The sequence below is a fragment of the Lissotriton helveticus genome, chromosome 10 (assembly GCF_964261635.1).
Source record: "Lissotriton helveticus chromosome 10, aLisHel1.1, whole genome shotgun sequence".
NCBI lineage: Eukaryota > Metazoa > Chordata > Amphibia > Caudata > Salamandridae > Lissotriton > Lissotriton helveticus.
This window is the reverse complement of record NC_136071.1, coordinates 227,913,291-227,927,043: the sequence shown is the minus strand read 5'-3', so window position 1 is coordinate 227,927,043 and position 13,753 is coordinate 227,913,291. Positions and strand designations below refer to the sequence as shown.

The following is a 13,753-nucleotide window of genomic DNA, read 5'->3' as shown; positions in this document are numbered from 1 at the left end:
TCACTCCCTACGTGTTGGTGAAACATTATTGGCTGCAGGTGGCCTCCTACAAGATTCTCCTCTTATCCCTAATTGATTGGAGTGGTTTGATGGGCCTGTTCCCCTCTAAAACTGGCTGGCTGTCTGGGGCAAAAAAACTCCTTCCAACGTTTTGGCGATTCAGCCAGCACAGGAATGAACTCCTGGGATTCATCTTGTGCCAGTCATGGAAGGTGAGACTCCCTGAGGAACTGAGGGCTGTTCATGGTGAATCTCTATGCCACTATCCTTCCTGCATTTCCCTACAAGTAGGAGAATCCCGCTGAGACCATAGGGGCACAGCCAGGTTCCCAAAAGGGCTTTTCAAGTAATATAGGGAGTTACATGGCCCACCCCATGACCAACTAGTGTGGTTCACTGTACTGACATGGAGGTCGTATTGTAACCCGTGGTTGCACATGGGACAGCGGTATCGGTGGCCCAGGAGATGGGGAAGGTGGAGAGGGGTTGCACCCTCCTCCATCCCATCCAGCCATCGATGCCACGTTTAAAGCTTGGCCTCCACAGCCCTCTGAATATGTAATGCTCGGTTTCCTACAGACAGTGGTATAATCAGACAGTGGCCACTTGCTAAACCACATTTTAAGGCGTTTTGCAGTTCACAAAATGACCAGCCCTACTTGATGTCCTGACTGCATGTAAGAACATACTTTTCCATCCATATCTTCCCTGCCTGATGTTAGGAAGGTCTGACTCGAATTTGCATTAGTGGAAGAGTAAACCTTGTGATTTTGTCACATGATCCATGTCTGCCCGCGTGCTGCCACATACGGCTCATATCAAGTTTGCATCTCCAACAGTGATGATTCATCTCTTTCACGGAAAACATGACCGATCTTATGACTGTTTCCTGTGCACTGAAGCTGCTGAAAGATTCCATCACTTTGGAGGGGGGCTGGTGAAATGATGCTCCGGATTAAAGTTGCCCCAAACTGCGTGTTCAAGGATTTTGTTTTACATTTGCACAATGTTTGTAGGAGGCGTGGGGAGAGGTGAGGCAGGGGGGATTGAAAGAGAGGTGGTTGGAGTGGCATGACAAGGGAGGGATGTTAAGGTGGGCAGACTAGTGACAGCCATTCATCCTCAAACAACGCTGTTTGATTTCGAACACTTAGTTGCGTGTTCCAAGTATCCGCTGCTTGGAAAATTAGACACAGTTTTACCAAACATGGCAACTACAGTGCATGCATGGAGAGATCACTTGTCCACCAAGCTCCTTCCTCCTGCAGAACTAGCAGAACTTGATCCCCACACATCGGAGGGCAGGGCAGTCTGTGATGGAACTTGACTTGGCAGGTTTCTGCTCTCCCTCTTCCAAGAAATGAAGGTCCCCCAGGCCTTCCTCCTGAAGTTAGACCACCCACTAGGCTACCAGGCAGGACACCCCATCACATCCAATGACGGGGGTCGTATTGTGAATTTATCAAGCTACTTTCTGTTGCAGCGTGTGTGTCTTCCCGCTTTTTAGATTATGGGGGTGGGGAAGGGGGAGTGGATCAGGGGAAGTTGGAGTGGCTTGCTGCTGTTTTGGGAGGGACCTCGGGGTGGCTGTAAACTTGTCGAAGAAGGCAGCCTGGGGTTTTTCCAGACGTTGCTGAACACATGTTCATAGCTGTATATTTCATTTGGCTGATTTACAAAAATGCAGCTTTTATCTCCATAGTTTTTATCTTGGAGAAATCAGTGCATTATGCAGCCAGAATTCAGCAAGGAAGCCTATTACATCTCGTCCCAGAAGGAACATACACATCCTTCTACTGTTAGCAGATGTGGGAGTGCTACAGGGGGCGCGAACACATTTTTTAATGTGCCATTAGGGGAGGAAAGCACCCAGCTCTTAAATGTATACTATAAATATTTCATGTGAAAGGTCTCCTAATGCGACACACCTATCATTCCATAGCATTGAAACCAATAATGTAATGGCCCACACCGGAATGTTCCTAAAAGTGACATTTCAGTTCAGTTTATTCTTTTCCTCGCCTGTGCTCACGAGGAGCAGAAATGGCAAGCGTTGAAAGTTCTGTAGCCAAAATCTGGAGGAGTGAATGCTTATGCCTTGGAGCCCCACTTCCCCCTCTGTAGCGCCAAGTGAGCCCTGAGATCTGGCCTCTGTAGGAGGAGAGCTCACAGGTACATGTCGGGGTGGAACAAACGTGAGGTTACTCTTGGTGTTTCTTGTCACCTTCATCGGAATGTGACTGGGTTCCGCGTCCAGCCTAACTCTGCCACTCCTGGGATTGCAACAGACCAAGTTTGAGGCGCCTTATGGACTTGGTTTGCCGAAATGGCTTTGATGGTATTTATGCTTTTATAAATGCAAGTCATGTGAGGGGAGTCTGGTAATCAGTCACACTGAAGAAAATGTGGCAATTGATGGCATTGCCTGAAAATGGAGAAAAACAACTGTAATGAAAATATAATTTATATAAAATATATAATGAAAATGTGATGATGTAAAGCATCCCCAAATACAGATTTCTCAAAATTGTACTTTTCACAGTGCATATTTGGGGGTGGGGTGTTTTCTGACTTTGAATGAGTTCAGTAGTTGGAAAAACCATTGAATGAGTTCAGTAGTTGGAAAAACCATTGAATGAGTTCAATGGTTTTTCCAACTACTGACTTTTCAGAATATTATTCTGTCTCCCACTAGCATGCATAGTGGCACGGACCCTCCACGAAGCCATACCCTTTGGTCAGTGCTTAATTTGAGACGATGGTTGCAGGTGGAGCCACCCAGTACTCTTAATATTTATTTTATTTTCAATCCTATTTTCCTGTTACACTTTGACCCAGAGCAAAAGAGAGAAAGACCGTAATGGGGAAAGAAATAGAATGACAGAAAACAGTGAAAAAAGGAGAAAGTGGGAATAAAGAATCTGCTAGAGGGACAAGGAGTGTAGGGTGGTGGATGAAAGAGGCATGGAGTTCAGTCATGACTAACCCTTAGTATCATGCAACTCCACGATACAGCAGTGTAGAGCATGGGCTTCTGAGAAAGTTTGGGCACAGTCCCATATATTATTTTTGCAAATTAAGCATGCATTGGTCAACACTCACCTTGACGACACCTCATCCCCTCATTGCACCATCTTTCTACTTTATTCATTTGGGTACACTTTTATGTTGGTTTGTAAGTCTCAAACTTGGTCTTCCACCTGTGATACTGACTAAGATGCACCTTGCCCATGTGTCATAGGCCAAGATGTGGTTGAGGCCTAAACAAAAGTACACTGGTTGAAATAATCACAGCAAGTAACCGTAGGTGTTTGGTGTTAGTGGCAGTTTGATGGCTAAATTGCTCTGAAATCAGAGCTCTAATTTGGACTTCCTCTCTAGACTATTGTGTAATGCTGGCCAATGCATTTTATCTGTTTGTGCTTCACTTCACTTTCCGGCTTGTCAGCACTTAGTAATGGGGAACTCACAAACCTCTGCCCTACCACCCACATGCCATACAAGGCAACCTGTTTAAAAAAAACGAAACCAATATCCAGGGTGCTGTACAAAACCTCTTACTGGAATTTCCCTATTTCAACCCTTCAGATCTTGTTTTGAAAGCCTCATTGTATGGCCTTGAATGGCTTTTCTTTGGCATGTTCCTAATACTGGATCATAATTTTCTAAATCTGTACCCGGCCTTTTGTTTACAAATAAATTAATTTCTAGCTATAGCTGTAGGAGGCTGGCTTAGTATATGGTGCTCACTTATTTAAGTGTAGCACCCTGCACTAATCCAGACAATCCTTATGGTGATTTTAGTGGTCTTAGACAACCTTAGGAAGCTCTCGAAGTGGTAGCTGTGGAGAGCAGCCTTTAGGCTTAGTCCAGAAGGAGTGTAAAGTAGCTTGTTTTACCAGAACGTAATCTTATTGGTATAGATTAAGTGAAAAAGAACCACACAGTGTATTTATAAAAATATGTATTTATTATAAGACACTCACTAACGTATACAAATATCTCCTACCCGGAGATATAGGCAATGCACATAATACTTTGCAAACAAAACAGGTAAGTAGCACCTATACACTGTGGCCATTGGGCGGGGACCAAACCATATACTAAAATAGAGGGATGCGAACCACGACCGAGTTGAAACTATACCCAGAAGACCCTAGAAGTGCTGGGGACCACCCAAGGGTAAGTCGCTGCTGCAATTTTAAAGAAGGACCCTTCCCAGTGGACCTTGAAAAATTCCAGTGGAAGGCAGAAAGTTGGAGAGCCACCCCACCCGTGGATACACTAGGAACTAGTATACCTACACCAGGGAAACTGGGTGCATAGGTGCAAAGTGGCGTCGGAAACTGCCTTCAAACTCAATGGAGGACTTCAGGAAGATGCCGCTGTGCGGTGGAACCAAGATGATGAGTACCTGTAAGCAGAGGGGACCGAGTCTATGCCACGCTGGAGTGACCAGGAGGCATGGAAGACGAATGCCCACCGATGTCGGGTGTTGCAGGAGAGTTGACGGTGGCCTTGGACCTGCACCTGTGCGGACCAGGCAACACTGTGGAAGACCAGGAGCCGTTCACAAGCTGTCCCACGTCTGATGTCGTGAGTGGGTCGGTGTCTGTCTGGAGCTCCAACAAGCCTTGGCAACAACAAACAATATTTAAAACCAAAAAGGTGCATTGACAGCACCAGCAAGGTCCAAGTGACTCGCCACAAGCAGGGGAGTCGGAACAGGCCCGAGCAATCAGGGGAGCCCACTGGAAACAAAGAAGACCCTCAAGAGGACCCACAGGCCAGAGGCACTGGAGTTGCGAGAGGATCTCCAGCATCTCACCAAAGGTCCATACCCACAGTGCAAGAGATGTGGTGAGGACGATTATCTTGGCCACAGGAGATGATTGAGGTGGATGCTACTTTGAGTCCAAAGATCTGAGGAAAAGAGCCAACAAGCCTTTGCAATGGCAAGCCGACGCGGTGCAAAGGGGTTCGGTTCCTGTGGCTCCGACAAGGGATACTGGCCTCAAACTCTGAGAGGACCTTGCAGGCCTCGAGGGAAGTGAAGGACCACCACCAGTGTTGCTGAGCCTTTTGGAGTCTTTGGGTGCCCAGGATCACCAGACCAGTCTGATTCGTTGCGGTGCCTACAGATGCAGGGAAGTGAATCCTTCACTTCAAGGCAGATTCCTTCAGGTGCCTTGGATGCCCACAGGCCTTGGAAGAATCCTGTATGGAGCACAGACATAGACGTTGCAGCAGACAAGCAGGACAAAGAGACCAGGTGCAGCAGGAGTCTTCCCAGTTGCATGCTCGGTGCCCAGAGCAAAGTTCAGCAAAGTTTAGAGTGTCCAGACAGTCGAAGTAGTGGTGTCTTGATATGAATCTTGTCTCATGACCAATCTAGGGAACGACCCACAGGTAAGCCCTTAAGTACTCTAAGGAAAGGGTTGGGGTGATTCAGGGTTCCCTCCCAGGGGAGGGGTAGGACAGGGGGTGGGGGGGGGGGGGGGGGAATACTCTCATGTCCTTTGTCCTGTTTCACGGCAGAGTGGGAGCCAACAGGTCCCTGAGCTGGTTTGAACTGGAGTATGCAAGGAGGGCCCCAAATGTGTCCCTCAAGCAGACTGAATAGCGCTTGCAAGTGCCCCCACCCTATCCTAATATACTAAGCCCTGTCTGAGAGGTGGTGACACCTCCCTGTGACAGGATGCCTATTGTCCTGCCTTCCTCTGCTAGAGCTTGGCTCAGCAGCAGGAGGGCAGAATCGTGTTACTGGTCGGCAGCAGTGGTGTTTGCTCTCCGGGTCTAGAATACTGGTATACCGGGAGACTAAGGGCCTCCTGGAGGAGCTTTACAGTGCATGGAATCATACCTCCCACACTGATTCCAACATTTTTTATACCAAATTCGACAGGGTTAGTTTCAGCCAGTTTAGAGGTGGTCATCGCGTAATGAGGCATGGCCACTTTATGTATCGTAATGTCTGATGCACTTACAACCCGGGAGAATGGGCTCCGAAGGTCATAGGGGTGTTCTGCACATGCAGAGGCACCCTCACACCTAAAACGAGCACCCTGCCTTCAGGACTGAAAGGCCTGCCTTAGGGGTGACGTATAGGTTTTAAGTACAGTGACTTCAGATATAAGAAACGTATCTCTGTTGTAAGTGGTTCTAGCACCACCATACACAGGCTGCAATGGCAGGCCTGTAGTCACAATTTGAGTTCTCTCCTGGGTGGCATTATACATGCTGCAGCCCATGGGAGACCCCTGGTGTACCTATGCCCTGGGTACCTCAGTACCATATACTAGGGTATTATACCCCAGTAGCCAATCTGGGATATACCCAAATACTTACTGTAGGAAGGTAGGATCCTTCTGTATGGCTACCCCCACTTTTTTCCTGGTGCTTTCTCCCTTAAACTGGCTATAGTGAGTACTTCGCTACATCCCAGTTTAGCTATTGGTGTACCCTTATAAGTCCCTAGTATATGGTACTGAGTTACCCGGGGCATAGGTACACCAGGGGTCTCCCATGGGCTGCAGCATGTACTATGCCACCCATGAGAGACAACTCAAATTATAACTATAACTACGGGCCTGCCATTGCTGCCTGTGTAAGCTGGTGCTAGCACCACTTACAACAGAACAGGTTTCTCTATATCTGAGGTCACTGCACCTAAAACCCATAAGTCACCGCTAAGGCGGACCTTTAAATCCTGATGGCAGGGTGCTCCGTTCTAAGTGAGAGGGTGCCTCTGCATGAGCAGAACACGCCTACAACTTTCGGAGTCCATTCTCACGGGTTGTAAGTGCATCAGCCATTATGATACCTAGAGTGGCCATGCGTCATTACGCGATGAACATCTCAAAACTGTCTGTAACGATCCCTGTTGTGTTTGGTACCAAACATGTTAGAATCATACGTGTGGGAGGTATGATTCCATGCACTATAAAGCTCCTCCAGGAGGATCTCGGTGCTCTCTGTAATAGTCTTCTAGACCCGGACAGCACAACATGGCTGCTGCCGACCAGAGACACGATTCTGCTGTCCTCCTGCTGAGCCAAGCTCAAGCAGGGTAAGGCAGGAGAATAGGTATCTTATCACAGGGAGGTGTGATCACCTCTCAGACAGGGTTTAGCCTATTGATGCAGGGTGGGAGTGCTTGCCAGTGCACCCAGTTTGCTTGAGGGGCACATTTGGTGCCCTTCTTGCAAAGTCCAGTTCAAACCAGCTGAGGGAGCCGTTGGCTCCCACTCTGGTAGGAAACTGGACAAAGGAGTATCCTCCCCACTGTCCAAATCCGTCCCCTGGGAGGGAACCCGGAAACATCCAAAACCTTTCCTTATGGTACTTAAGGGCTTACCTGTGGGTGGGGTCTCCTAGATTGGTCATTGGGCAAGATTCATATCAAGACACCATTTCATCTTCTACCATATGGGCACTCAGGACTTCGCTATGGGTATCAAGACTGCAACTGGAAAGACTGCTGCTGCTCTTGGTCTCGTCGACCTGCTCGTCTGCTGCAGTTTCTGTGCTCCATTCAGGAACCTTCCAAAACCTGTGGGCATCCAAGACACCCAAAGCAATCTCCTTTTGAGTGAAGGAGTCGCTTCCCTGCATCTGCAGGCACCGCAACAAAGCTGACCAGTCTGCTGATCCTGGGCTCCCACGGACTCCGAAAGGCTCAGCAACAGAGGTGGTGGTTCTTCACATCCCTCGAGGCCTGCTCTGTCCTCTCACCGAGTTTGAGGCCAGTATCCCTTGTCAGAGCTGCAGTAACTGAACCCCTGTGCACTGGGTCGACTTGTCGTTGCAAAGGCTTGTTGGCTCTCTTCCTCAGATCTTCGGGCTCCAAGTAGCCTCTACCTCAAGCATCTTCTGTGACCAAGATCTTCATCCTAATCGTATCGCTTGCACTGTGGGCCTGCATCATTGGTGAGCTGCTCAAGATCCTCTCGCGACTCCAGTGCCTCCGGCCTGTAGGTCCATTTGAGTGTCTTCTTTGATTTCAGCGGGCTCCCCTGATTGCTCGGGCTTTCTCTGACTCCCATGCTTGTGGAGAGTCACCTGGACCTCGCTGGTCCCAACACTGCACCTTTTTCGCTTTCCACGTTGTTTGCGGTTGCCAAGGCTTGTTGGTGCTCCCGACGGACACGGCCCCTCAACTCTCGACATCTGATGTGGGACAGCTCGTGATCTGCTCTTGGTCTTCCACAGTGTCGCCTGGTCCACACAGTTGCAGGGTCACCGTCAACTCTCCTGCAACACCCCACATTGGTGGGAATTTTACTTTTGTGCCCCCGGGTCACTCCAGAGTGGCATAGACTCTGTCCACTCTGCTTGCAGGTGCTTCTCAACTTGAATCCACCTTCGGATTCCCCTCAGACACTTTCCACTTCTTCACCAGCGACATCTTCCTGAATTCCCCCACTGATTTCGAAGGCTGTTTCTGACGCCACTTGACACCTATGCACCCTGCTTCCCTGGTGTAGGTATCCTGTTTCCTAGGGTATCCACAGGTGTGGTGGCTCTCCAACCTTCTGTCTTTCATGGGGTTTCTTCAGGGTCCGCTGAGAAAGGTCCTTCTTCTTTAAAATAGCAATTGCAACTGCAACTTACTCATTGACTTGATTGAGCCCACCGTTGAATACCCACTCTGCACACTGCCTCCGTGGGGTTCCTGGTTGCTTACCTTTGGTGGGTCCTTGGGTCCACGGCACTTCTACGTCCTCTGGGTACAGTCTTCATTTGAGTTGTGGTTCACATCCCTCTACTTTAGTATATAATTTGCCTGGCACAGGTAAGTGAAATAAATGCTTTGCAAAAGCTTATGCAGTGTTTACAATTGAATGCAGGTTCAAATGCAGTTGATTGAAATACAGGTAAGTCAACATGTCGAAATTACTTTTCAGATTACTTTTCAGTTACTTTTCTGAATACTTTTTAAGTAACTTTTTGTACTCTGTGTGATATGCCTAGATATCACACTGGGACATTCCCTAGAGGAAAAAGAAAGTAAAATCCGTTTTGCACACTTGTAGTTTTTCAGGTTTTCATACAAATCAACTGCACGCTTACAACATTTATCAAGGAAAAAGTCTGTGTATTCCTGTGGAGAGTAATGAAGTTATCGGGTAACAGGTAAGTACACGTTATATGGGGTTAAGTTTCAGGGGTTAGAACAAGGGTTCCCCCAGGGTCAAGGATGCACTCTGAAAGCACCCTTAGCGGCACTATGGCGGCCGGGTGCAGAGTGCTGAGGCCCAGTGTTATCCAATAGGGGATAGGGGGGCTCCGGTTGGTGGCTGCTCACGAGCAGGCCACAGGGTTTTGGGTGCAAAGCTCCTGGTGTTCGGCTCAGGGCAAAGGGGGATCAGAGTCAGCACCCAAAGTACACCTGCAGGGGTGGCTGGGTGCAGGGTGCTGTTTTGGTGTCGTGTGCCCTGTTGGTTCAATGGGGATTCTCCGGTTTTGACAAAGACTGCAGGCTCGGGGACGAAGATCTTCTGGAGGTGACCACCAGTTGGAGAGGTAAGTTGGGATGCCTGGAGATGCTGGGACACCGCTGGTTGTACCACCCAAGGCCGTGGGACTTTGGGTGCAAGGGTATCTGTAAGCGTCTGGCTTTCTTACAGCTCCGGTTGCGCTTTTGGGGATCCTCCAGAAAGGAGTCATGGAGTGTCATGGAGAGGGTCGAGGCAGGTCAGAGATCACCACATCTCAGGTCAGGATCACTGGGAAGACCTCCTCGTGGTGTTGGGCCACTTGAACTTGGGCTGGGGCATCGGGTGCATAGTGGTGCCGACTTGCGGATTTGGCCAGTAGCCAAAGTCTGTGGGTGAGCAAATCCGGTGCTCACAGGAGACCGTGTTTTCTGTAGAAGGCAGGGCAGGTCCTTGTGGTTCTTGAGATTGCTGCCTGCATGACACACCGGGATTTCGCTTCTGCAGGTTCAAGGTGGGGACAGGCCAGTAGGGTTGGGGCCAAGTCAGTGGGCTCACTCCTCCGGTCCTCCTTCTTCTTGGTCGGTTCTTGTCTAAGGAGGCAAGGTGCAGGGGTGCCCCTAAATATTAGATTATGGGGCGTTACAGGTAAGTAAAGGTTGGGACTCCCTGTTATGCCACCCTCCAGTGGGAGGGGAGCATATGCCTCCCTCTGGTTGGCTGGACCCCCCCATCTTTAAAATGCCAGGGACTGAGATTTGTGCTTCACCTCGCCTCCCCCACCTGGGGGGGGGGTTGGCAAAGGTGGGCACACCTCCCTTCCTCACTTGGTTTTACCGACGATTCTCACACCCAAAGTGGAGGTCCGAATCGGTGGGGGCCAGTTGCTGGAAGCAGAAAAAGGCCTGGGGAAGCTCACAAAGGTGGCGAGACTTTGAAGCTTCCCCTTCGTGGACCCTGCCCATCCTGGGGGAAGAGGCTTGGCTCCTTGTCCCAGGATATGCATAGTTTCAGACATCCGAGAGCAGCAGGCTGTTGACCCAGGGGTCCAGAAACCTGTCTGGTGGTGGCAGCTGGTGAGCAGCCACTCAGCCTGGACAATAGTGTTAAGTAGTTTTTCAGGGGGCATCTCTAATATGTCCTCTGTGTGCATTTTCCATGCAATCCCACACTGGCATCAGTGTGGGTTTAATGTGCTGAGAAGTTTGATACGAAACTTCCCAGTTTTCAGTAAAGCCATTATGGTACTGTGGAGTTCGTAATGACAAACTCTCAGCACCATATACATTTAATGGCATTACTGCACTTACAATGTCTAAGAATTGGCTTAGACACTGTAGGGGTACAGAGCTCATGCACCTGCACCTTCACCACTGGTATAGTGCACCCAGCGGAAGGGGTGTGTTCTATGCCAGGGCAGTGGGTCGTAGGCGTGGCACATAGTGAAGTGTGCCATGTTGACTCTTCACTTTGTTCTGCTCCAAAACACGCAGCCTGCAAAGGCAGTGTGTGTAAAGGTACAGGGCCTCTAAGGGTGGCACAATAAGTGCTGCAGCCCTTGGAGGCCTTCCCAGGACATTGTGCCCTTGGTATCTGTGGTACCATTTACAAGGGGCTGACCTGTGGCCACAGAGTGCCAATTGGATTTTGTTTTCAATGCAGTTTTAGGGAATGAACATAGGCCCTGGCTACCTGTTTGGCAGGAGCCCATGGAACACTCAAAGTACATCAGCAGTTTAGCAAAAAGTGAGGGCAACCTTGCAAAAAGAGGGCACTTTCTTACACTCTACAATTGGCTTATGATCAAATACTTTAAAAGTCAAATCGGAAGACCAATCTAACCGCAGCCATAATATCCTCCAGACTAGAACCAGTGGCTTTAGAGGCCATAGCCCCTCTCACTCAATGAACCCTGAAAAGGGAGACCTCAATTCTGTCTTCGGACAACAACCATGTAACCCAATGGGCCAAGGTAGCTGAAGAGACCTGGCGGAAAGGTTTCTGCAAAGAGACCAACAAATGTTCTGTAAAATCGCTTCGCAATTCATGCGTACTGTCTTCATAACACTCCAGACACTTGACAGCACACAATTTCTGATGATGTGGAAAAGCAGGGTAACTAACATCTGAAATCAGTTTTGGTACGTCTAGTTCTAGTAATTGACACCCCCAAAGTAGTAAATATTCTACCTACTAAATCCAAGACCATCCCATCCGAGACCAGTCTACAGGAAATCAGACATAAGAGGAGAGTGAGTTCCGCCGACAATTGTTTGTGTGAAAGACCCTTGTTTTCAGGCCAATCTCTGATGAAACCTAACACTATGGCCACATCCCACACTATGGAATACTTTGGCTGAGGTGGACGGACCATCCTGATACCGTTTATCAGGTTGATGACAAGTGGATGGTCACCTACCGGTTTACCATCCAGATGGGGATGACCTGTTGAGATTACCAATCTGAAATTTTTAATCGTGCTATTAGCCAGACACTGACTAGCAGTATCTGTCGAGAAATTCACAATCATATAAATTCTGGATCCCACCGAATCCACACTCCGCTCACTACACCAACAAACCAATCTACACCAGGTTGCTTCATAGCGTTTGTACGTAGAGGGAGCCCAAGATTCTGACGGGAAGAATGCATCCTGTGAAACTCCTGTCACTTGACAGCGTTGCCTGAAAGTGTCCAAGCCGTGAGGGATAATAGCCCATGAGTCACCAACAGCTGTGGCAAGCCCATCTGATCTGCGAGAAGATCCGGGCAAGATGGAAGACGCACCGAAGGTGCAAAGGACAGATAAAGGGCCACTGGGAACCATGGCTGTGTCTTTTAACAGGGGTTGATTAGAACTAACTCCGTCCACTGTCAACTCACCTGCGCAAATACCCTCTGAATTATGGTGAAAGGGGGAAATTCATACAGCAGCCCCGTTGACCAAGACTGGAAAAAGGCATCTGAACCGATTGCCTGTGGATCTGGTCTCCAACTGTAAAAGAGGGGAAGTTGCTCGTTTACTCGAGATGCAAATACGTCCATCGTATAAGTACAGTAGTAAAAATTCAGAAGTTGAAAGATCCTGGGGTGAGGCCTCCAATCCTTGGAGTCACGCAGGAATTGAGGAGTTCCAATCCGATGCCACATTGTACCTGCCCGGAATATATTCCTCCATCACAGATCTGTGATGTTGGAGGCAATAATGCCAAAAGTCCATGGCAATCTCCACTTGGAGGCGAGATCTCATCACACCCAATCGACTGATGTATCAGGTTGCCTATACATTGTCCATTCTCAACAAAATTTAATAACTTTTTGCACGGAGACAAAGTACGAATTGCAAAAGAACCAGCCAGGAGTTCCAGACAATTGATATGAAGATGTAGTTCCTCCGGGGACCACCTGCCCCCTGTCTCCACAGAGCTGCAACAGAAACTCCAGCCCCACCAATTGGGATCAGATTCTATTATCACCTCCAGAATCGAAGCAAAAATGGTCTTGCTGTTACATCAAGACATTGCCATCCTGGCCTCCTCTGACAGAACAATCTGTTCCAAGTAAACTAAACCCCTGCGACGGTGCATGATCTTCAAATGCTGCAGGGCCTGATTAATGAAGGGGGCTGTAAAATATCACCTGAATGGAGGAAGCTATGAATCCTACAAGGCGAGCCAAGATTCTCAAGGATATAGTCTGAGAGGCAAGTCTCTCCCCAACTCCTTCTTGGTGGAAATCTGCTTTTTCATTGAAGCAACAGCTGGGCTAAGATGGAATCCACCTGGATTCTCAGGAACTCCATTGTCTCAAAGGGAATCCTAATAGTCCTTTCCGAGTTGATCACGAACCTCCAATCCTGGAGGAGCTGGGTTGTTCAAGAGACCTGAAGAAGGACCAAGAATGTCGTCTAAATATATGATCAGCCAAACCTCCCGCTCCCTGAGGTATTGAAGCACCGGTCGAAGTAGCTTAGTGAAACATCAAGGAACTGAAGACAGGCTGAATGAATGGTGGTAAACTCGAACCACTGATGACTCCACTGAAAATATAGGAATTGCTAGATAAGCATTCTCGAGGTCGAGAGGAACCATCCAGTCTCCGTCTTGTAAAAGATCTCGCAACAGGTGTATGCCTTCCATCTTGACATAGTGATACACTATCCATGAATTAAATTCTTTGAGATTGAGAACTAAGCGGAAACCCTGATCTTTTACTTCAGGACCAAAAATATAGTGCTGACATAACCTTGAGGGTGAGGGGTCGATTTTGCAATAGAGAAGACACTTCGTTGTCTATGAAATTGCTCTCTGTTAGGG

General features: G+C 48.5%; 1 protein-coding gene across 3 annotated transcripts in view; it reads left to right on the top strand.

Annotated features, from left to right (window-relative positions):
• LLGL1 (LLGL scribble cell polarity complex component 1) overlaps positions 1-13,753 on the top strand; it is a 380,653-nt gene that overhangs the window by 234,102 nt on the left and 132,798 nt on the right. The gene's annotated exons all lie outside the window — the stretch shown is intronic.